Below are 24,436 nucleotides of genomic sequence, written 5' to 3' on the forward strand. Positions count from 1 at the left end.
TGTCAGGACAAAGCAAGCAAAACGTATTTTCTAAACTAACACCTGAGGACTCACAAGAAGCAGTGGAATTTTTTTTTACATTTTATTTTGCTTGCTCCTAATTCGTTTCAGTAGAGCATTCATTAGTGCTTGTTTGGCAAACAGGGCTGCCTCTGAAGTTCTCCACTTGCTCATCAACTGAGTTGAAGCGCCACGCTGCGAACACCAACACTAAGCTGTTCTGCCGTTGCCACCCATGGATGCCTTTCCATAGCCTTTCCGGATGCCTTTCCGATTTTGAGGCCAGCGTCCTCAAATACTGCCGTACTGTATTCGCTGTTGCCGTGCACTACCGCTTCCCCATCTCAGACGCTTCTTTCGCCTAGCAAGCGTGATGAGATATTTGAGAGCTTTCTCGGAAAAGGCGACCGATTCGATCCGCACTGACTAAGCCTGCTTGCCTGCTGCCTCATCTCGGGCTCAAGCCTTTATGCTAAAAAATAAATTCTGAGGTTTTACCTGCCAAAACCAAGATACGATTATAAAGAACATCGTAGTGCGGGACATCGAGTTTATATTTTTTGACCACCTGCGGTTGTTCAACGTGCGGCAACTGCACGGTAGGCGGGCGCTCTAGCATTTCACCTCCATCGAAATGCGACCGCCGCAGCCGGGATTCAATCCTGCGCCGTCGGGCTTAGCTATGCAAAGCCAAACCAACTGCGCCACCATGGCTGATGGATTTATGCTAGTTTCTTTTGGTTTGTAAACAGATTTAAACAGAACTACGCGAGACAGCACGACGCATGACGGGTTCACGATGACTAAACACACAAAGCAGTGATTTCTAACTATATTTATTCAGCTATCTACCTGCGAATACGCTAACCCGGGGACGCACGCTATATCCCGTCGTGTCGTAAAGTTATGTTATACCAAGTCCTTCAAACCTGCTTTATGGTCGCATACAAAAGTCAAAACCTAGCTTCTAGTGCAGCTCGCGCTCTACTTCGCGGTGAGAAATATGCGAAATTGGATTTCCGCGGTATTGGCCTGTCCGAATCTCGATGGTGGGTGGATATTTGTTTGAAGTCGAAGAGTTGTTTTTGGCCCGTGGATACAGAGAATGAAATCAGTGGCGGCCTGCCAAAAAGATGCCAGCGATTGGTCGGATTGTGCTGCTGACGTAGAATTCATGCGTAGCTCATCTTACGGTGGAGAATGTAATTGAAAAAAATGACCTACAAACTGTCACTATTTGTCTTGGAGCTCATGCCACTGCGGTAATATGAAGCCAGGATATTGAACACACAAGAAGCGCTCGCTGGAAGCGCAAGGAGCGTCACGGTAGAAACCAGTGTACTGCAGTATGCCTGGTAAGCTTGCAACGTGCTCTTGCAAAACAGGCGCATGGAAATTCATCATAAAACAAATAATAAAAGCAATCAATCGCCATCTTGCCCATAGTTTTCGGTTCTGTGTCAAAATTGAGCTACAGTAGGAATTGTGCGACATTACTGTATCGTTTGTGGCTTGGTACAGGGCATACATGCGTCACTGTCTGGAATCTAACAACTCACTCTCCGAAGAGGCATTGCAGCTACGTAGCTGACGTGCAACGTATGCTGCTAGAGCACTCAACTTCGCCCGTGGCCAACAATGGGGCAGCAGAACAGCTCTAATAAAAACAGAATATTAGTGATCAGACTTTGTATCTCTAAATATAAAAGGTCACATATGTGTTGTGTATGTTTGAGTTTGGTATTTGTGTTTGTGGTGCTATGTATGTATTGTATTACACAGGTATGTGTAACTAAGTCAGCCATCTTGTCTGCGAAACTGTCAACTTCTGTGCGTGTTTTGCGAGTCTTTGTGTACTTTCTCTTATTTGGGCAACTGCACGCGCTCGTGTACCTGAGCGTCTTTCGAATCTGCTACGCCTTGCTTTACTCGTAGTTGGAACTTAACAAATGATCGTGCTATCTAAGTGTGTTCAATTTGTTTGAGTGTGTCTCGTGTTTTTATTTATTGTTTTCGCAGTGGGTGAGGAATAGTCGGTGCCAATAAAGTTACCAACTAGTTTATTAACTCGTGTAAAGAATTTCACACCGAACCCATTTCACGATGAACGTTGACGTTAATGCAATTAGCACTGCAAAAAAATGTAGCGATACGCCGCAGTGGCCACGCCGAAACGCGTAATATACAAGACGTGTATGAAGCTGGGTTCCTATCTCCCGCTTTCCCCTGGGCACGCTGCGCCGTGTGACGCCGCCACCACTTCGAAGTCCACGTGTAGAGCGTGTGTGCGTAGACACATTTGGGAAAGATATATATATAATATAATGCCGCCGGGTTTGATTCTGCCCAGCACCGGACAAATTTTAAAGGTTTTTTTATTCATTGAAGCACGGCAGATATCCTATGACCGAACGTGGCATCAAAGAGGCTCATTGATAAGCGGCACATACCCGGTACCTTGTACCCGGTGGCGTATACACAGGTTTATTAATGAGTGCCTCATCACACTGTCATATACCCAGACACCGAAGCCTGTAGAGCCAGCAACTAGTCAATCCTAACAACCTCAGCGCGGCAGGCGTGGTTGCCACTTCAAAGCTAGTACTGGCGAGATGAAGAAAGACTGTCAGACCTCTAACATCGGCGTGGTACTTTTTAAAGCACCAGTCAGGTCGGTGTGAGGCTCTGCATGGAAACAATCCGCAACAATTATCACTGTTATTGACTTGTGGCCACATTTACGGTGATACGGCAACTGATAGATGTCGAGCACGTGCTCGGATGCCGCTTATACGATCTTTGTATCTAAGAAGCGCACATTTCTGTTACCTCTATTCCCTGAAGAACGGCGGACCCTGGAAGTAACGGTGAAAAAATAAAATGCTTGTTTCGCGTGTCCTATCATTCGTATATATACATGTGCGCATACCAGCAAAGAAAGCTTCGTTTTAAAACAGGCCAAGCGGTTATGTGAAAATACATGACCTTGAGGAGAGAAAATTAATTTTGTGCTTTTACACGAACTGCGCCGCTGACGAATGTGCGCAGTATAGGAAATAAATCAAAAATTGCTCCACAGGTGCTTATCATCGATATCCGCCGCTCGGGCCCACAGCACACATATTGGATTTCCATCAGGCGATTGAGGAGACCCTTCGCTTCCGGCACGCGTCTGGAAGTGTTGTTGCTATTCTAGGCTTGGGTTTTTCTAACTTGCCTATTCCGTAACATAAGGCCGGCTCTACTGGCGTTGCAAGTAAGAAGAAAAGATAAAGCTAGCTTATTTGACATAACAAGAGATCTGTTCAAAAATCGACGTGCGCACAGCAGAGAGACTGAGGAAAGCTCGTTTTTTAAAGACGTAATTATATTGCTGGCATCATTACTAGATTGGACGCAGCTGCAAGATATGGTGACGGCTTTTTAAATCTGATTTTGTTTACTAGGGGCTTCAGGTTTGTATAAAAAAACCTTTGCTGCAAGATGTGCTGTAATCAAACACGTTCTATATATGGCAGCTTCCGTGTTGAAAAGGGTAAAGATATAGCCCGGTTGAAAAAAAGTCAATATCTGTGCCTCCCTCCCCCACTTTTTTGTGTTTGCTTTTTTTGAAGTCACTTATCGCCTTTTTTGTAAACGAGTGCCCGAAATGGCCGTTATACAACTGGGAGAAAATGAGACGACATTGCTTTGGTACTATCTTAACATTCATGCATGGTTACTCTAGCTGACTTTCACTGGTTACCTATGCCCTAGGTTTATTATTTGTTGGTGCTCCTCACAATATATTATATTCTGCGGGCTCGGACACTAATCAAACTGCAAGAGCAACTTTAGTCTGTGTAACTCGGAACGGTAGACTGGTATGTGCTGATAAAAAATGAAAACACAAAACCCACCAACCTCAGCCTATATGACATCTAGATACCATCATTATTATGAAAGACATATGATTTTCGTTCGTAATTGAATCTCTCATTACTCCAGGTGTCTATAGGGTATTTCACTCCAATTTGTTTCAATATAGGTTTTCTTGGAAGACCAGTAAGCTACCTCCATCCATTACTCTATAGTGAGAGCGTCGTCGGATATAAGGGATTGCTGCTACAACAAGATCAGCGTCGGACAAGATGTAAGAATCACAGCTGTGCCCCGTCATTCTTTCGATGTTGGAGATTTCGCCAGCACAAATACAACATCGACAAGCGAGCGGAAACAGGTTCTGTTCAATGGCCACCGTCACCATTACAGCCTCCCACTCTACCCGCGTTCTATCGCGATAGAGCAAATAGAAGACTAAGGGTCTGTGAACTGCTATTAGAGAAACTCGCCGATATGTCTTTCACAATCCTTGGTGAGGAAACACTCACACGTGTCCAACAAAATATAAATAGCAAAAGAAGGAAATAAGTATTAAGGAAAGATTATAAATGTATCGCTTGCTAGCGTGCTCGTAAACAAAGAAGCTGATCGTCTTGAAAAACCTTTCACAAATGTTTTCAATACGAGGCTGCCCGTCTTGACTCAGTTACAACAGACGCCTGCGAGTCAGGAGACTGCAGTAAGGAGACAGCACGCGCCACACAGCCCCACTACTGCAGTCTCCTTACTGCGAGTGGCACGCGCACGCACACACGCACGCACGCACGCACGCACGCACGCACGCATGCGCACGCACGCGCGCACACACACACACACGCACACGCACGCACACACACACGCACACACGCACGCACACACACACGCACATACGCACACGCACACACGCACGCACACACACACACGCACACACACACACACACATGCACACACACACACACACACACACACACACACACACACACACACGCACGCACGAGCAGCAGCCACTCTATAAACCAGCATCAAGTAAGCCCCCTTGTCATCATACTTGTTCCGGCTGAAGTACCACCCATTTCAGAGGTTGCTGTTTCAAGTATGCATTGAAAACCGCAACAGTCAGCCATATTCTTCCTTTCTTTCGGAATAAATAAACGCTGAATGTGGCTATAGGTCCTGTATTCGCGGCTCTTAAAAATATCCCTTACTTTCTGCATTGGCGATTATGAGAGATCTCCGTAGCGTAGTATTTTCTGATGTATGAGTGCGCTGCAATTTCTGTAGCAAAAAGGCACCAACGACGGCACTAATGTTATTCTCTGCCTTCTTACACTTCTCCCTTCTATCCTCAGAATTCCCCACCGCAAAAACTTAGTTGTTATGGCGTGGCGCTGCTGAGCACGAGGACCTGGGTTCGATCCCGACAGCGGCTACCGCATTCAAAAGGTGGGTGAATTGCGAAAACGCTTGTGTGCCATGCATTAGGTACACGTTAAAGAGCCCTACGTGGTCAAAATTAATTTAGAGTCTCTAGCCACGGCATGCGTCATGGAAACATTGTGGACTTTGGCCCGCTAAACCCCCCAACCTTTTTGGTCCTTGAAGTAGCGGTGTCCACACTTTTTTTTTTAAATGGGCTTCAAGCCAGACATATATATTTCTATCTGTCAGCCAGAAGTTGCGGCTTCGAACAGGAAAATATATTTTCTCGGATTGTGGCCTGCGCACTTTTCTATGACTAACCGCTATCCAACATTCTCCCTTTCATTGCTGACACTGACTGACGCAGAGTTAGAAAGAAGAAATAAAAATTAAAGGCCTGAATGACAGTAACAATGAGCTTGTACACGTTTTTTTATCCTTGTAGATACTTATTACCCTTCCCCTCATGAAAAGTGCGTTCTTTTCTTCATCTTTTCTTCGATGACATTTCGCATTCGGTGCGCTGCGTCCTGCAAAAAGCCAGTTCTCATTCAACCACTGTACCACAATGTGGTTGGCCGATCTCCAACAAAAGGTAATAAATTGTACGAGAACCAACGACATGTGCGATTCATGGTCGTTGGCAATAAAGCCATCAGAGTATGTAAGATTGAAAAGGAAGGGACTTCATGAAAACTAAAATATCACTTTTTTATTTATGCCATTGAAGGCGACGTCAAATGAATCTTTCTATTTCATTTGGGAATTGCGAAGTGTAATAAATAGACTAATGTCGTTCCCATCTATTTGCTGCGAAAAAATATATGTCGTGTTGTCTCTTCCACACGCAAAAAAAAAATGATAATACATAAAGCTTTCCGAGAGACTTTTGAAGCTGCTTTCTTAAAGACAGTGTTGCGCGAACTTTTAATATCAGGTTATGCAGTGGAACTCATTTCCCTCAAATATTTGCGCAAATCTCGTCGCTGTGTGGAATGCCTCGGAATAAATTTGGTGTTCGGGGTGCGCGAAAGTGCATTCATCGTGTACCTTCCTGCCCGACGTCTTAATGTGTCGACATATGTAAACGTAAGAATGCATCACTCACAACAGATACGAGCCACTTTATTATATTATCCATCGCTGATGTTGTTTACCGTAATACTCGCCTATTCTGTTGAATTACATTGAATTCTGGGCTTGTACGCACCGAAAACAGGATTTTATTATGAGGCCCGCCGCAGTGGGGACTACAGTTTGATTTTGACTTCCAAGAGGCCTTTAACTACAAAGTGATCTTTAACTGCAACTACAAACAACAATGCTAATCCCCATTGCACGGGATGCAGGTGTTTTTGCATTTCGGCCCCAGCGAAGTGCGGACGCCGCAACCGGGATTCGATCCCGCGACCTCGTGCTTAGCCACTAAACCACCATGGCGGATGCTGATTTTGTTTAACCCCGTCAGTTCGTGATGATTCGAGTTCATTTTATGCTTATAAGTACATATAAAAAAAGTATCGCAGAACTTATCTCACGATGACAGTCGATGGCAATGCAATCAACATTCGACCATTGTGGCACCACAATCCTGGAGTCGTGTTTATTTGCCACCATCATCATCATCGTCATCATCACCACCGCCCTAATTAAGCCCACTACAGGGCAAAGGCCTTTCCCATAGTTCTCCCACTACCCCGGTCATGTAATAATTGTGTCCATGTTGTACCTGCTAACTTAATCTCATCCACCCGCCTAACTTTCTGCCGTCCCCTGCTACGCTTCCTTTCCCTTGGAATCCAGTCCGTAACCCTTAATCACCATCGGTTATCTTCCCTCCTCATTACATGTCTAGCCCATGCCCATTTCTTTTTCTTGATTTCAACTAAGATGTCATTAACTCGCGTTTGTTCCCTCACCAAATCTGCTCTTTTCTTATCCCTTAACGTTACACCGATCATTATTTTTATGCGAAGCATATTACGAGGGCTCAACCCAGCTCCTCAGGCGCGGCGGTGACCATGAAATCACGTGACACCGTGACGTCACGACAGAGGAGAAGTGGCTTTGGCTCAACTCTTGCAAGACGGGCTGGGTGGGAATCGAACCAGGGTCTCCGGAGTGTGGGACGGAGACGCTACCACTGAGCCACGAGTACAACGCTTCAAAGCGGTACAAAAGCGCCTCTAGTGAATGCGGTGTTGCCTTAGAAACGCGCTGTTTCTAAGGCGTGCGTCTCTTGCTCAGGCGCACATTTCGTTGCCGCGCCGAACGCTGCTTTGCTCGACGCTCACCGCGTCCAATGCGGGGCGCGTAGTCGCTGCCCTGTAGCCCATTGTCTTACACCCCTTGGCGGGTCGACGGGAACGCTGTCGCGTTCCACTCTTGAAGGCGAAGAAGTAATGCATGAGTTGTTTCTTCGTCTAGCCGAACCAAATATAGCCAAGCAACAGCAGTTCACCAGGCTAAACAGTGGTTCAACAACTAAAATAAAGGCTAGTATGCTTCGCATCCTGGGCTTAACCTTACCTAAGCCACAGCCATTTTTTTCCATAGCTTGTTGCGTCGTCTACAATTTAAGTAGAACCCTTTTCGTAAGCCTCCAGGTTTCTGCTCCATACGTGAGTACTGACAAGACACAGCTGTTATACATTTTTCTCTTGAGGGGATAATGGCAACCTGCTGTTCATGATCTGAGAATACCTGCAAAACGCACTCCAGCCCATTCTTATTCTTCTGAATATTTTAATCTCATGATCCGGATCCGCGGTCACTACCTGCTCTAACCAGATGTATGCCCTTACCACTTCCAGTGCCTCGCTGCCCATCGTAAACTGCTGTTCTCTTCCCGAGAGCGTTAAACATTACTTTAGTTTTCTGCAGATTAATTTTTCGACCCACCCTCCTACTTTGCCTCTCCAGGTCAATGAGCATGCATTGCAATTGGTCCCCTGAGCTACTAAGCAAGGCAGTATCATCAGCGAATCGCAAGTTACTCAGGTATTCTCCATTAACTCTTATCTCCAATTCTTCTAGTCTTGCCATTCGGGCTCCTCCACGTCAACTTTCGGCTATCCCGCTTGCGGAAGAAGGTATTCATTATCCGCATATTATTCTGTTCTGCAAACGCTACTAATAACTCTCCCCTGCTATTCCTAGCGCCTGTGCCATATCCCCCACTGCCTTGTCTCCAGCCTGCTTCTTGCCTACCCTGGCGTTGATGTCACCCATCAGTATAGTGTATTTTGTTTTGACTTTACCCATCGCTGATTTCACGTCTTCATGGAAGCTTTCGACTTCCTGGTCATCATGACTGGATGTAGGGGCGTAGACCTGTATGGCCTTCAATTCGTACCTCTTATTAATTTTCACAACAAGACCTGCCACCCTCTCGTTAATGCTATATATTTCTTGTGTTTTACCAGCTATATTCTTATTATTAAGGAATCGGGCTCCTAGTTCTCTTCTCTCCGCTAGGCCCCGGTCTTTCCGCTAAACCACTAAGCATTTACCATGTTTAGTAGTTACTCTGAGACTTTCAGCGCTTCGGCTATCTGCGACAAATTACCGATATCTTCCCACTTTCTTGTGGCACTCGACTGCCAAGGTCGCCATAAGTACGGCGGCATGACGACGACTGTGTGACACCAACGCAGAGACGAAGATGGAATGACGAGAAACGAATGACGTCTATACAATGACAAACGAAGTCAGAGTGACGATGATACAAGGATCCCGACGGCATCACGACCATGCCTGGTGTCCCAAGCTATTAAAAACTTGTGCCACTGGCTATTAGTAGAAGGAGTGATGAGGACGTCATTATGAGAGTCAAATCAGGAGTTGGAATGCGAAGGATTGAACGACCACAAGGGCATAACAATTGTAGCGTGAGATAGAATGCATAACTACTGTATGACGACGATCGTATGATGACGAACGGCATGACTAGAGTTATCTTACAAAGGTGCAATAACGGCGATGCAATGGCTACGATGACGTCACGAATTCGAGCAATACCTAGTTGCCGAACCTATTAGACAACTCGGGTCACTTGCTTGGTGTGTAAGGCGCGATAACGACAGGACAATAGTGTCGCGTGCAGGTAGATAACTTGGCATGCAACCATCCCATGCATCCATGCATTTATCCATCCATCGATCCATCCATCCATCCATGCATGCATGGATGGATGGATGAATCGATCTCAAAACGGCTGAAGCAGGCAAAGAATGCTAATCGCAATTAAAGTCATGGGCACCGCTAGCTATCCCACGTTGAAAACAAATGACACAGTATCCTCTAAAAAAAACTTTTGAAAGAAAAAAAGCAAAGTGCACGAAGAGAAAAAATAAATAAAACGGGTCGTGTAAAATTTTCCGAAGAAGCCACTTTGGCGATAAATGAGCTTTTGATATTAATTTTGGCAGCTCAAAAGCAGGAGAAGACGGAAGGAGCGTCGTGTAAAAAAAGTTGACAAGGAGAAAAAAAAAAACACTTGGCCGCAGCATGCCATTGGTAGCAATGCCTGATGTGACCCATGGCTTTTATTATCATTGTTTCTTGACGGACATCAAGTCTTTGTTCGGGTGGGTCAAAGCACTCTCTCGTCCCCATGCTGGCGGACCGGGAGCCCAACATTTTATTGCCTCGCGGTGGGCTGTTGTGTAGATGGGGTCGATAGGCGGCAAGGCTGTGTATGGAGCCCCTTTCTTTTTACCAAAAGAGCGCATCGCAATCCAACAAACATTGAGCAACCTCTCGTGACGGAGCGAAATCTGAGGGTGTGCTTTGCACATAGGAGACCACACACCTACCTGCCCATTAAAATATACGCAGAAGGCTTCCGTGCATACAATAGAACATTGCTAGAAAGATGAAACGATATATCAACATTACGAATTGCATATACATACCGAATGCGTGAAGAGAAATCCTTTGTGCCCCAAGCTTGAGTTTGTGGTTGAAGAACGATTTCAATGCCTGTTGGTAGTCATGCACGTTTTGCAGATACGCGGCGTTTAACACAAGCAAGTTTTGCTCGCTCATTCTCTATCATTCCAAGTCACGCGCATGTTCAGAGTGCATAAAGCTGCACAGTTCTCATCCCATCTATCACGGAAGAGCAAGGATATAAAGCCTATGTCTGCTTCAGCACTTCGACTTCGTTTGGCGTGAAAAATGTATGCAGCGACGTGAGGATGGCATCGTGAACTAGCTGCAGCCTTGGGAGCCATTCATTTCACTTTATATGCCAAATCTGTAGGCGTATTTTCTGGACTTCGAGAGATCGTAAAAATCAGTCTGGCTGTGAGACAGCCCGTGTTCCGGTCAATACAGTTCCTTCCTTGCCATCTTGATTTTTACTCCTGCTCTTCCATGTCCCTCTCTGGTCGACTACGCAATGTGGTATTTTTGTATGGCAGAACACGTAGACGAATGGCATATCATAATGTGCTCCCTATGACTGCCTAGATTGTCTTGCGCAACCTGCGAACAGCTTATCTTCGTTTTGGCTGCACAGCTCGGAAGCGACCGTTTTATGGCCATTCGCCGATGTCACGGAAATAAGCTTCGAATTGGTGCTGGCGAAGAGGTACAACTTCCTGAGGCTTGCGATGTCATTTCTCTAGAACACAAACATGAGTTTGCGTGTAGTATGTCTCCTCGTAACTCTGTTTGTGCCTTTCTCACCGACTGGCTTCTGGGTCTTGTAACCGAAAGAGTCTAGACACCCAATGAAGTCAGTAATAGACGCCCATCCAGATTAATAGAGCAGCCGGCCGTGGAGTTTGGTATTAAGTCTGGTCTACGATAACCCGACAAATGCATTACTGTTTCGTTGCGAATTTCTGCGTCTCACACTTGTTATGGCAAGGCGAAATGATCGCCTCTCGCAGTCACGGAAATGCCTGCAGCTTGGTTGACTGTAGTAGAATCTCGACGAAGCGAGTTACTTTTTCGATTTAGGAGTGTTGTTTTATGAGAACTTGTAGCCGGACATGTCTGGTTAGGTGCCAGTCAGTGGGAGCAGATTATGGAAGCGCGCTGCAATGGAGCGTTTCATTACTTACAATAATCACGGGTCCGCTTCAGTGGGTATTCAAGACAAGCGATGTAAGGAGGGACGAGACAGCCAAATTCTACTACTTCGGCCAATATCGAGGACATTTGCTCTTTCGCGGCAGCTGAAACCGTACGATTGTTAAACATCCATCCAGAAATAACTTCTGAGGTAGTCGCAGTTAACTTATAAGAAGAAATAAAGTTTACTTTTAGAAAAAAAAACTTTTACACCATCTGAGCATTTTCTTACCATTCCTTAGCTGTTATAGAATGTATCATGAAAAACCAGTCTGGGGGAACTGCCACTAATAGTTCATATCTGCGATTCATCTTAACTCTTGCCGAATACGTAGTGGTGTTTGAAATCTGCGTACTTTCCGGACTATAATTTCATTTGAGAAAAAGCAGTCTCTTCGCAACCACATCACTCCGCGAAGTTTATTTAATAGGTTGGTAAATGCACTGTAAGTTTTGTAACCGCATATGTGCCTCGTACATCTGCCTAAGTCATGCCAGTTATGCTCTTTATTCATAGAATTATGAAATATTTTATGTTTCAAGGATGTACGCTTTGAAGAGGCGGGTCATCGCCGCTGTTAGTCAGAGAGCGGTACTGGCCCATGTCTTTCAAAGAAAAGCAACAGATTTAATTGAATGACATGTCCGTTTCTGAAGGAGAAATACGAGTATGGGGATTTTCGCGGATAGTAATCATTCTAACACGATATAAGCTTTCGCTAAAGTGCAGGAGAAATGTTATCTTTTTGTATATACGAAAGTGATAAAGTGGGCTATACGACCAGTGAGGGTTGGTGGTTGCACGTAACAGCTACGCCGCATTTTATTTAGTAAATATTTCACGTATTCATTTCGCAAATATGTAACAATACACTATCGTGTATTCAAATATCACTGAAAACGCGACTTTCCAGTCCGTTTTTGTATAGTTCACTTTTGCTTCGTCAGTCTCGTTCGTCGCTTTTGGTTTGTCAGATGTAAAGATGTCATACTGTATTTTCAAAGGCAACAACAAACATGTGCTCGCATCAAAAGGAAGCTCTTGGTTACGCGCAGCAAACACATCCTGTACGCACAATCCACGCGCAGGTGAGGGACTCTTGCTTCTTCGGTGACAATGCTCAAGATGACACTGGAACTTCGTCTGAATAGCAGCTCGCGCAAAATGGCGGGCACAAATTTCACTATACCTCAGCAGTTATCGCATATTAGCAAGGAAACGTCTAGCTAAAATTGTTTCGTATTATTTACCACTAAGCCCAAAATGCACAGATAAACTTGGAGCAGTCGTTATCACCTGATTGTCAGCCTAGTGTATTTCCGCACTTAGTAAATAAAAGTATGAAGGTTAAAACGGCCAAGACATGGGAAAATGTAAAGTCGGCGACACAACTAGCAGTTCTGCGAGTCAGCAGTGTACCGCGAATTATTAGCTCTGCACGCGCGCCCATGAGCAACCGAGGCTAGTCGAACGTGTCTTCAGGCTACTTCGGCTTCACCTTTTCCCTGCTCACATCTGTTTTTCCATGTAGCTTTCAGCACGGTCTCATAAAGGAGCGGCTGGCGCTCTGCATTCTACACATATATTCACAGTTCTGCTCTTCTCCGATGGAGTTTCCCAACGACGGAAATATGGACACGTGTGTGCCGTTTGGCAGCTAACACGCAAATGCAAATGCATAATTCATTGCTGATCCCCGAGGTCATACTATAGATGTACGTTCTATTTACATATTGCTAGAAGGAGGGACCGCCTGACTGCACCGCCCGCTGTGGGCATGCGAATAAGTTTCGGGAAACGGAGCGAGAAAACGGGTATTGCGCTCGGCGCCATGGTTCTTTGTATCTCCATGGTCAGCGAACCTACTGGGTCAAAAAGAAAAGGAAGGGTGGGCAGAAAATACCAACCTCCTGGAGGAGAGCAGTTGCAAGCAAAATAATCAGAAAAAAAATGCAGGCCGATTGCGAGTAGCATCACGACCCAAAGACAGAGGCGCTTTACTGATGATAAGAGGCCACTTAATGTTACTCAATATAAAACTTCTGATCATCCAAGCAGCGCATCGGTGCTACCAACCTGTCGACTTCTGTGGTCATTTCACTGAAATAAAAAAGACGCTACGTACAGCATTTCCTTCCCTGCTTCCTTTCATAATATTTATCTACCTACTGATCGGCAACAGACGGTAAGAGAATAATTGAATTTTCCGCTAAACTGCCCATGGAGTAAAAGCGGCCACTATAAACGTAATCTAGGTGTTTCATTTTAACATGTGTTTCTGTGCTTTAGTGTGTGTAATGTTTACAGTGTGCACCTCGGCTTTCTCGTCCCGCTTTGCGGTCAATCAGCCGTCCTGTGCTCAGCTTTTGAGCGGCCTGCATCATTTCCTCTTTCCGGCACTTCCGGAGTAAGAAGGACCTTCAGTACCATAAGCTTCTAAAAATTGCCTAAGGATAGCTCTCTCCGCCGTTAGATGTTCGCCGCTATACTTCGCGCATTGAATCTGCTGAGGATGACGCTTTTCTGTGTAGCCTGTTTAGCACTTTTCTTATTTTCGTTGCCGCAGTTCTTTTTTTCTCGAATCGCAGTTGACGTTTCATGCGAGTGAGTGCAAGCGCACATTATATTAGACACTGGAGGTATACCTGCCTATACGCGATGTTCCCCTATTGTTTCTTCGCTTCGTCGCTTAAAGCTCTGAATTTTTTATTTCATACAACTGCGGTCATATGATGACACGCTACACGTGGTAACACGTGCATCTCAATCCAACTTTAAGCGCAGATGACGTCTCCTGCATAGATAGAAAGAAGTTGAAGTTTTACGACCGAATGTGGCTGGAGTATTATAGCCACCAAATAATAACGAAAGAAAATCGCTGCAACAAAACTTGCTTAGATGAACAGGATGAATTTGTCAGCGTTTGTGAATCAGCATGCCTGTCAATACCATAAAAAAAAAACAGCAGCGGCTAAGGCAACAGGCTCAGTCCCGTACACCAGACGACAGAAATCCGACGACACCATGCAGATGCTTGGTAATACCAGACGCGCTAGAACTGGTTCATCCGTTGTCCGAGTTGTCTAACGGGGCACTTCTATAAGTACACGTGGAGGTGAAAATGTAATATTTTATGAAGTCAAGGGTCTGACAATATCTGGACGAATCATGTCGAAATCAGGAAAGAGACGCCAACCAAGGTGGCTTTTCCTTTTTTAAACTTAGAAGTTAAAGAAAGTTAAGAAAAAGAAATAGCAAATTCACCTTAGTCGGCGTCTGTTTCTTGTTTTCGCCATGTATTATTTCAGAGAGAGGGACAAATAATTTTTAATGGCAGAAAGGTGAAGAGATCGGTCTGAGTCAAGTGCCTCTAGCCTGATACTCTACTCTGGGAAAGGACTTGGGGGCATAACAAAGAAAGGACGTGAAGAGGAAGGAGGGTGGTGGTACGAAGAAGAAGAAGAAAAAGAAAAAGCAAAAAGAAGGGAAAAAGAAAAAGGGAAAGAATAAGAAGATGACGATGCTGCTGCTGCTGCTGCTGCTGCTGCTGATGATGATGATGATGATGATGATGGCTCCGTAGCATACTGTTTCTGTGCAACGCGTAGGTGCACACTTCACGCCAGAGCACAGCACAATCATCTTCCCGGGCAGAAGGAGAAAGAGAGAGAAAGGAAAAGGAAAGATAGGGAGGATAACCAGAGATTCTCTCCCGTTGCCTACAGTGTACTGGGCGAGGGGCAAAGGGATGCGATAAGCGTGAAAGGGAATCGGATAAAGAAATAAAAAAATAAAAAAACGACACACACACACACACACACGTACACACGAACTGTTTCTGTGGGCACTGTCACGCAGCCCATAAAAGGCATTCCTAGTGTTACGCAGTGTCACCGTACAATTCTACGTGACACAGTGGACAGTCACAATTTGTCGTAAAGTCCCGTGTCTTTTAAGTACCGCAGCAGCGCCTTCATAGCGGATCACGCTGATGTTCGCGTAGGCCAGTTTCCAAGGATGTTGTTTTCTGTCATTGGGAGCTTGTCCAGTGTGTCTAGGGTGGCTGAGAGGACTGCTCTTTGCGGGCTCAAACGAGGGTACTCACAAAGAAGGTGCGCGATTGTTTCACTGCGCCTGCAGAAGTCACAAAGTGGGCTGTTGGCCATTCCCATAAGAAAGAGTACACAGTTGAAAATGCTACTCCAAGCCACAAACGGACTAGAAGAGTGCAGTCAGAGGTAGAAGTTACGGCAGTGTAGCTACAGAGGTATAAGCTACTGCATTGTAGCTAGGAGGCTGTTATAGCTTTTATCATTTTTGCGGCTGTTCACACCACTGGCGCATTTAAACCAGACAGTAGCAGCGACAGGCCGTCGAGTATTTATAGCAGCATGGCTTTGATAACCGAGTCCAATAGTTATTCTTCCGTGCGCTGTGCTTACTCGCGCTGACAATCTGAGGCCCATGTGCGATGTGGCAAGGGTTGCCATACATTCACTGGCGGGCTTGCGCCACTGCCTTGAATCAATAGTTTGGAGATATCTATTGATGCCCATTCAGCTACCTTCTGATGGACCTGCGGAATTGGAGCTAGGAAGCTCTCATTTAGACCTACAGCTTGTCCACGATTACCTACTACGGTGTTAAACTAACACTGACGCCTCTTTGCGCGACATACTTGTCTTGCTCCATTGGTTCAATATTTTTATCTCGTTTTTTGTTTAGGACAAGCCTTGGAATGAGCTTCGTGGTGTCCATGACCAATTAAGGCATTTCATTTCCTTCACTGTGCATGTAGAGATACGTCATGGCTGCTGGCACAGCGGAGGCATGTCGTCTGGTCTGTGCACACAGTGCTAATATAGCCTAGCTTGAGGCCCTTGTGACATTGCACTGGTCGGAGAACACGGACCCACGGAGTGTCTCACGCAGCCCAACTTTACATGATCAGGTAGCGTGTCTTTCTCGAAAAGACGCTTGACGCTCGTCGAGCGACCGACGAGCGTGGACAGTCACAATTTGTCGCAAAGTCCCGTGTCTTTTAAGTACCGCAGCACGGACCCACGGACCCACGGAGTGTCTCACGCAGCCCAACTTTACATGATCAGGTAGCGTGTCTTTCTCGAAAAGACGCTTGACGCTCGTCGAGCGACCGAAGCGATGAAAGTCGATTACCTTCACTGTTGAAGACAAGCCTTTGTAACTCTTCGTCGCTGATGTCGGTTACAACATCGGAAATAACGCCTGCCCTAGTGCGATCACCGTGCAGAATGAACGACAGAACTGCGTGTGCTATAATGAGCACGGTTTTCAATTTTTTCAGGAGAACCTGCGTCGCTACTTCCACTATGATTATGCGTTTCTTGGTTTTAAAACGCATTTCGTTATATCCTTTCGGAGCCAGATTAGCGAGGTAGATGTTGAGAATCTGTCTGTCTACGGAGTTTAAATTCTTAGAGACGTCGAGAGGCACAAAAGCAGCCTTGTAAATTGTGGTAGGGGGTCCGTTGGGGCCCTGCTCATACGTCTTCTACTTCAGTCACTTGCTCATCACGACGGTGTAGTCGTTGACGGAATCCATTGGCTCGCTGTTTTAGAAACAGGGACTGTACACATCCCTGTAGACGTACCGAACCTTACACTAAAACGCTGGGGGACGCAGTGCGAAGAGTGCCATCAGTCATCGCCACGAACGGCGTCTCATCCAAGTACAATTAAGCCTCCACTATGATAAAACTATCGCAGCATGGCAGGATATAGATCTATATCCTTAAAATCTACTGGCACGTACTCACTCTGAGGGATTGGAGAACAATAGGTTAGGTCATAGTAAAATGTAAAGTCAAAGTTTTGTGGTTGGTAAGCTATAATGGTAAGCTATAATGGAAGCTTTCTCAGTTGGCTTCGTATTCGTCTTCCTCATGTAATATATTAGAGGGAAGGAATGCCTGTGGGTCCACTACACAGGAATGTGAAAAAGGTTACTACACAAGCGCAGCAATAAGCTACTGCCGAAAATGGGATGATCTTAGAGGAAGAAAGGTCCTTATTTTTCAGCAAAAGGTGCAGATAAAGCCACGCTGACCGACACATGAACAAATACTTCAGGATATCAGCATGACCTTCTTTTAATTAAATGGACACGTGCCCAACCTCGTGCATAAATGACTACAAATGCAAGAATGGGCACATATTCTTGCGGTTTCAATTTTTATCTTACCTTTCGAACAATTGCTTACCGTACAATCTGACCAATTCAAAGAAGGAGGGTGAGTTCTCACAAAGAATTTAAAAATAAAACTAAACCTAAATATAAGAACTTTGGCGGTAGTTTGAAAAGAGATCTTCAATTGCCTTGTGTAATGTAAAATTTTCGCGTATACGTACGTATGGTTCTCGCCCCTGATTTTAGAAAAACAGAAGAAAAAAATAAAAATAAAATGAAGCCATATAATAAAGCCAAAGAGAATCTCCATCTGTACAACGTAAATCAGGCTTTCTAAAATGTTCATCAATGCTTTATTGCCGGCTGTACTTGGAATTAATAAACAGTATCATTGTTGGCATGTAGCAACACATGATTTTCCGGTAGAAGAACGGAATAAGCGGACCCCGTGCGAAAACATTAATTTTCAATTCTAATGCGGCACCGTACTTATTCGAGTTCTTGCAATTTTACGTTTCAATTTCCTGGAATGGCTTCAGCGTATTGTATAACAGAGTTCGTGGCTACGCCCAATGCGATATCCTTTTGAAAAGATGAGGAATGTTGAAATGAAGATGACTTGTATTATAAAAACCGAAAGAAAACGTAGCAACCTATATATGTTCAATGGAAGCTGCAGCGAAAAGTCCCTGATGAAGAAAGATCTCGTGCGCCCATCCGTCTTCTGCGGCTCTCCGCATTCAGGCTTCTTTATTAGTTTCTCAAGTCTTGCAGGATAGAAGGAAAATTGAATGTTTGTATATGCATCGCGCATTGCACCGCACATCACATCGGTTCAATAGAAATCCATCGTGGACCGCCGAAAATTATTGCTCTCTGCGACAAACGGAACGGAACGAGATGGAAAATTCACAGTAAAAGTGGGCGAGCTACTTCCAACGCAGAAACAAAGGATACCTTGTAATGAATCCACCGCCAGCGTTTGCTTTTCGGGCAGCACAGCGGAAAGAAATCTCGGCACCAAATCGAAACCTACTATATCATTTCAAATGGACAAGTGATAATCCTCTACCAAGTCCGTGCAAGTGACTGTTGCCTTAAATATGCTTAGAATGTTTACTAAGGCAAGTGCGCGTGGCATTGGTTATGCTGAACTTAAATTAGATATGATCATTAAATTATATACGTACTCATCTTTCCCACTTGAGGCCGTAATAGTGGGTTGCTCTCTCGTTGAAACAAAAGGAAAACTTGAGGCCTAACCGTTGTTATAGTGTACTAAAAGGGGGTAGTGCGTTCAGGGGCGGAACGCGCCATGCATTGCCGTGAGGCCGAAAGTGTGGAAAGGTCCGGCACATGGATGCCAGCCCACGCGACGGCAGTGCCACCGCCAACATCCGTCGCATATGGTTTCCCGTCACTCATTGCTGCTGCTGTTGTCAGTAGTGCTGATTGTGCGCCACTAGCGTGTGTGTCCAACTTTGTGTTGCCAGTGTCTTTTTAATGCGATAGCGTTAAGGAGCCCGTGTCGCAGAAAATCATCTGCCGACGCCCGGCGTCCAACATAGTTCGGCACAAAATAAAAACATTTTAGAACCACCCACACTCAAGCCATCCAAGTGACGCAAGGAATCTACTGAACTAATCGAATTTATCAAGCTAAAATGCGTGAAAAAATCGTAAACTACAACATACACAATATCTACAGCAATGATAGCTCTCGGATAGTAATTTGACTATACGAAAAAACATAATTCTCTTACGTACAAACTCAAAAAAGCCCTGTTTCCAGCGTTTCCACAATTCACAGACCGGCCGCGGCATCCGCCATTTGCGCCCACTGACGCGCGGGTGTCTCAGGGGCCACGCAGCGGCGCGCCCGGTTCCTTCCAATACCTCCAGCTAGCGCTCGCCTCCGCCGTATCGCGGCCCATGCAAGAGGCCGCGTTTCTACCACAAGGCCCTCATTCGTATTCCAAAAGGGCTTCTTCTTGGGCAAGTTGGTGCTTAGATTGCCTAGGTATATTTTGTGGCACAAAATACAGTCTTGAAAAGGGACATAACAGAGGAAGACAGTGAAGTGACAATCACTGTCTTCTTTTGTTCAGTCCCTTTTCAAGAATGTATTTTGTGCCACAAAGTATACCTAGGAAAAGCCCTCCTTTGGGCATAGCGTTCGCGGTCAGTGTTTCTCGGTGAACATGGCGGTTACATACGCTCCAGTTGCCGGGAAGCGTGAGAAGCAGTCGGTGATTTTCGAATGCTATCGCGTTCCACTCTTAAAAGATAAACTTAAGCATCCTCCAATCTTTTTTCTAGTTTACGTAGTTGCAATGACGCATTCGTTTAAAATAAAGCCTTGCTTTTCCCCGAGATGTTCCACTTTGAGTTATACACGGTGGTTGTCGCTGCAATATGAAGATGTGAATGCAATATAAAGTATTCAATTACTTTTAATTATCCAACATTGAAACAACTCACGTGTGTGAAATTTATAATCATGAATTGTTTATTTATATGAAATAAGTAAACTAAATTATCAGCTAATTAACGAACTTTCAATTGATGACTGAATAATAAATTGATTCATTTAACTAATAAAATCTACGTTTGCTGTTTGTTTGCAATAATCATATTACCTAAATATTCGTGTGATTAGGTAAATAATCCTTTTGCCATTAATTTCATTTGCTATCTAGATAGAGTGCTGATCCTGGAAGTTTTAGAAGTAGCCAGCCTATGTACAAAATGTTCATGTATTGTTTGAGTAGTGATAGCTGCATACATAGGAGTAGATTTTTATTCATAAATTTTTTTCACGTGTGACGCGTAATTATAAGAATCGCATGTGTATTTCGACACTTGTTGAATTTCTGCAGCCGAACTATGTATAAGCAACAATTGTGACTTCTACGGCTAACTGTTGTATAACACTTGGTTTCATGCTTCCAAATTTTATTTAACGAGCTGGCTCACTCTCTATTTCAACATGCTTAGACTTTCTTAGACCCCCTCACGCAATACTTCACCTCCAAGCATGTGAGGACCTTGAATAATAATAATTTAAAGAAAAGCTACAGACAGTCACATGCGCAACCGGTGCAACAAGCGGTCGTTGCAAAGCGTGTCAGGGGAAAGACGGTGGCTTCCATGCAGCCCTTGCTGAAGTGGCACCCCCTAGTACGTCTACAGAAGGAGCCTCAGCCACGGGCCTTCCCTAACCTTTTCTAGTAAAATGCACCGTTGCCTCACAGTATATTGAGGTACAGACATAGAACGTGAACTTTTCTCAGTGTATTTGATTTATCAAACCTGTAGGTGTAAGCTGTACCCCTTGGTTTCCTACTCCATGCTTAGCCGGCCGAGCAAAATGTCAAGATTTCTGCGGGACGTCGATGTTCACCAGGCTTTGGCTCGAGAATGTGCATGTGACTAAGAGCAATTCAATAATTTCACAAGAGACAAAAAAAAATAAAGAAAGAAAGCTGCGCTAGGCCAGAGATCACGAGATGTCTAGCATGAAGCATGCGTCCGTTAATCGTCGTTAAACATTCTGCTAAGAAGGTTGCATGAATGTCGTGGCAAAATTGCTCTGCACACAGTAGCAAAGAAAAAATAATACCACTCGTAAACAAACAAATTTAGCGTGAGGAAATTGCTAACGTATGTAAAAAAGCAAATAGTGAGGACAAATAAAGGTAACAGCTGAGTGATGTGAGTTGAATTTTCTTGCTAGAGCATTGCAAAATATTCTCGCGTAGATTTTTGCTCCACTTGCTTCTCTTACTTGAAATAATTGAGGCTGGCCAGGATTTATGCGTATTTCCCTTTCTTTCATCAATCCATGAGGGTGGCACAGAAAAAAACACCAAGGCGCAATATGTTTTGCCAATAGTGTCGCCAGTATCATGGTAATGGAAAGGGGCCGCGCTAAAGATGCACCTTATGAGTGTAGAAGAAAAATGGGGGCCAGATGTAGGCCCCGTTGTGGCTTCCTTTTTAAGCATTGTCACAACAGACACAGTGCGACTACGTCACGGCAAAGTCGAAATAGATGCTGAATTTTAAAGCGAAAAAGAGAGCGATCCAGCTGCTATGTCTCGTGGTTCCCTCAGTGAGCCTGGCAAGAAGGCTTGTTCTGCGAGAAACCCCGAGCTTGAAACTCCCGAGACGGCGAACAGTGCCAATAATTTGCATTGAAAGGCTTCCCCCCGCAGTTTATATTTTCTTTCCGTCGCATTGTAAGAATTAAAGCGCCTTTACGCATTCTAGTCACACAGTTCTAGAGACACACGTTTCCTTAACGTCACCAAGCCGGTTCAGGTACTTTACCCTCCCATCGCCTCACAGGTGGAGGGTAGAAGTTTGGCTGCCAAGGGTTGTTTCCGACGCAAGAGGCCACAAATAAATGTCGGAGCACACTCGGCAACGACAAACGAAAAAGGTGCAGTCCTGTCAGGAGAATGCGAGACGATGGAATAGCTCTGAAGTTAAGCCCTGCTATCGTAGCACGTGTGGACGTCCGTTCGCATACTTCTGTATGCTTCACGTACGCGTTCAGGTTTATGCCGTACGTGCTAAACTCCCTGTGACGCGGATTTCCATGCGAATGCAAAAGTCCTCAGTTTTTACTTGAAGATAATTAAGGAGACATATCTTGGTCTTGACATTAACCCAACTTTCTTGCTCCTATCTTTTTGTGGAGACGTCATTCTTTTTTTTAAGGTGACAAGGCATGTAGAACTATTGTAGGCGGATGTTGAGACCACCACTTGCAATTATGATATTTCGAAGCCGTTCCTTTCGGAATTTCTTAATGTAATGGTCAAAAAGCCCTGTTGTATTGCCGCGGATACCACCTCAACAAAGGCTGTAGCTATAGAGCTGAAGAAAAATGGTGTCTTGTGATAAAGGGGTCACAATTAAAGAAAAGAAATCTGTGAGCGACTTCACGCTTTGGCTGGAAAAATGTAATGGTGGCAGCCGAGATTGTTATCTGCTCTTTTCTGTTATTTTTCGAATACCTTTTTTGGGATGAGACGGATGGGTGCTTTAAGTGATACGTAATAACAATCGCCAGTAATACAATCGTCAGAACTCTAGGCGGCATCCACATAGCATGGAGTCCATTTTTGTTCCATGTTACAAGTCGCATGAATGAATCGCTATGTGGAGAGACCAAATGCTTGACAGACGTGATAGCGGTGCCGGTGCTCTTTCTCTTACAAAAAGCAGTACAGACCCTTTGTTTCGAGCTGTTGGCGTAATAGAATATTCTGTTACGGAGATGGGAATGTTATGTATATTTTTCAACAAATTTTATTTGCCTGACCTTTGTTTCGTAATGCCACGAGATTATGTTAACAAATTTGTTTACAACCTGCTGGCCTGGTGCGGTGTTTTGGCAGCTGAGCCTCGTGGTTGGACGGGATACAAAACCTGCATTCCGAGTAGGCGCTCTTAGATCTTCCAATGTTTGTGCAATGCAACAAAGGCCATATAGCTTGGCACCAAATTTTCCTGGCTTCGTATATTCTTGCGCGCCTTCATGTACTCTTGATCATTTTTAGAGTCTTTTAGCATTTTCACAATTGTAGATGATGCCTTTCCCGGTACGCCAATTTTTCCTCTCCAGTCACATATTTGTTTTCTATAGCATGTGCTCCGGGAAAACTAAGCTTTACGATAGGGTTTGTTCATGGGATACACTATTAACAAATAAATATTTTGCAGTTCTGAAGGTTTCGAGGTTCTTGTGCATTTTAATAAACAATTTTCTCCGGATGGAGAACAGCCCAGTCCAGAAAGCTATTTCACATTAAAAAAAAATATGTTTATTACGAATATTTAGGTTCAAAGGACGAAATCAGCAGTAAACTAGCGAGCACCTCTTTAGTTCGTATACGTGCTATTACATAGAGTAAAACTGGGAAGAACTTTCCTCACGATGACTGTTGACCGTAATGCGCGTAGCATTGAATCTACATGCCGACACAGTGAATTACCACCGTTGAAATAAGTTTTGTATGAGGCATGTACTGCAGCGGCACTCCTGTTTTGCGCTTCGGATGGATGGATGGATGTTATGAGCGTCCCCTTTGGAACGGGGTGGTGGGTTGCACCACCAAGCTCTTGCTACTATACTGCCTAATATCCTACCTAGGTTAAACAATCACAAAAGGAAAAAACACTATGAACTACCACGCCCAAATTTTATGATCCCCTATTGCGTCTCCGTCTTTTGTCGTTTCCCTACTTTTCTTCCACCAATCCTCCAATCGCCTCTTACTAATGTCTAGTGCGGACATGTTTGCTTTACCACTGCTTCCGCTGAACCCAAGGGCTTCAAGGAGGCCAGTGGTACCTAAATCGACCGCTGGGTAGACGTCTTCACATTATAATAAAACATGCTCCGTCGTTTCCCAAGCTTTACCGCAGCTTCCTTAAGAACAATCGGCGCCATCTTGCGCCGCAGCCGCGAAGCCTGCTCATGGCCTCCAAATTCCTTGGTGCGTCGGTGCGTGCGAACTCATAGAAACGCGTCATGCGGCAGCCGGTCTCATACGTGGCGATTCTTTCTAAACACGCTACGCCATCCTGTGACGCCACCCAGAAGTTCGCGCATGGTCTCCGAGACGAGCAGTGTGACGCGCCGGTGCATGCAAACGCTGAGAATTGAGTTCTCGCTTACCGCACAGCTAGTGTCACATGCACAGTGACCCATGATGATGAGAGGTTCAATTGGGAGCTCCACATACCCAGTGCATTCATGGCGTAAATAGCTAAACCGTCGGGTCGCTGTCCTGGAGGAGCCCCTGTGACCTGGGTTTGACTGCGCTTTATGTCGGAGACATTCAAAGGATCATTTTTTATGTCATTGTAGAGCCGCACACACTTCACTGGCA

General features: G+C 44.9%; 1 long non-coding RNA gene across 3 annotated transcripts in view; it reads left to right on the forward strand.

Moving 5' to 3' along the window:
- The window catches only part of LOC135904581 (uncharacterized), a 374,630-nt gene that overhangs the window by 185,795 nt on the left and 164,399 nt on the right, over positions 1-24,436 (forward strand). For all 3 annotated transcript variants that reach the window (XR_011514298.1, XR_011514299.1, XR_011514300.1), the window contains one exon: positions 5,211-5,304. This is a non-coding gene — a long non-coding RNA (uncharacterized lncRNA). The remainder of the gene's footprint in view (positions 1-5,210; positions 5,305-24,436) is intronic.

This window comes from Dermacentor albipictus, chromosome 4, assembly GCF_038994185.2.
Source record: "Dermacentor albipictus isolate Rhodes 1998 colony chromosome 4, USDA_Dalb.pri_finalv2, whole genome shotgun sequence".
In the NCBI taxonomy this organism is placed as follows: Eukaryota; Metazoa; Arthropoda; class Arachnida; order Ixodida; family Ixodidae; genus Dermacentor; species Dermacentor albipictus.